This window comes from Chiloscyllium plagiosum, chromosome 38, assembly GCF_004010195.1.
Source record: "Chiloscyllium plagiosum isolate BGI_BamShark_2017 chromosome 38, ASM401019v2, whole genome shotgun sequence".
In the NCBI taxonomy this organism is placed as follows: domain Eukaryota; kingdom Metazoa; phylum Chordata; class Chondrichthyes; order Orectolobiformes; family Hemiscylliidae; genus Chiloscyllium; species Chiloscyllium plagiosum.
The window spans coordinates 14332633-14333911 of NC_057747.1; the positions used below are offsets into that span (position 1 = coordinate 14332633).

General features: G+C 44.6%; 1 protein-coding gene across 1 annotated transcript in view; it reads right to left on the reverse strand.

Moving 5' to 3' along the window:
- Positions 1-1279, reverse strand: part of vcla (vinculin a) — a 117924-nt gene that overhangs the window by 33378 nt on the left and 83267 nt on the right. The window lies entirely within an intron of this gene.

Sequence of the window (1279 nt, forward strand, 5' to 3'; positions counted from 1 at the left end):
TCCCTTGGGGCCTTGGAGGGAAGTAAGGGGGGAGGTGTGGGCACAAGTTTTGCATTTCTTGTGGTTGCAGGGGAAGGTGCCGGGAATGGAGGTTGGGTTGGTGGGGGGGTGTGGACCTGACGAGGGAGTCACGGAGGGAGTGGTCTTTTTGGAACGCTGATAGGGGAGGGGAGGGAAATATATCCCTGGTGGTGGGGTCCACTAGTTATGGGCTATTACAATACTTCAGAGTTCAATTATTCTACTCTATGAATAATAGTTCATATCCAAATTCTGATCAAAGTAGCTACTGTTTACAAGTGTAAAGTGGAGATCAGGCCAGACAAAAAATGGTGAAAAACTGATAGTTTCAGCATTCTCATGAAGACAGAATTTATTGTCATTCAGCCTCAATTCCTTTATTAAACATGTAGAAATCTTGTCAGGCAGAACTTTATGCTCAGAAAGGAAAATGATATTAGTTAAAAAGTGAACTTATTTCAGGAATAAAATTGCCAAGAATCATAAGAGTGAAGTAGTGCAGATGCTGGAAGATCAGGGATAGCATAGGGAATGGGTGTGTGGAGTCTGAGGAGGTAGGGGAAGCCCTAAATGAGTTTTTTGCTTCTGTCTTTACGAAAGAAACGAACTTTGTAGTGAATGAAACCATTGAGGAGCAGGTGTACATGGAATGGATAGAGATAGAGGAAGCTGATGTGCTGAAAACTTTGTCAAACATTAAGATTGACAAGTCGCCAGGCCCAGACCAGATTTGCCCTTGGCTGCTTTGGGAAATGAGAAATGCAATTGCTTCGCCACTTGCAAAGATCTTTGCATCCTCGCTCTCCACTGGAGTCGTACCCGAGGACTGGAGAGAGGCAAATGTAATTCCTCTCTTCAAAAAAAAAGTAAATAGGGAAATCCCCTGCAATTACAGACCAGTAACGCCTGTCGTCTGCAAGGTGTTAGAAAGGATTCTGGGGGATAGGATTTATGACCATCTGGAAGAGCATGGCTTGATTAAATGCAGTCAGCATGGCTTTGAGAGGGGCAGGTCATGCCTCACAAACCTTATCGAGTTCTTTGAGGATGTGACTAGAAAAGTTGATGAGGGTCGAGCTGTGGATGTGGTGTATATGGACTTCAGCAAGGCATTTGATAAGGTTCCCCATGGTAGGCTCATTCAGAAGGTCAGGAGGAATGGGATACATGGGAACTTAGCTGTCTGGACACAGAATTGGCTGGCCAACAGAAGACAGCGAGTGGCAGTAGAAGGAAAATATTCTACCTGGAAGTCTGT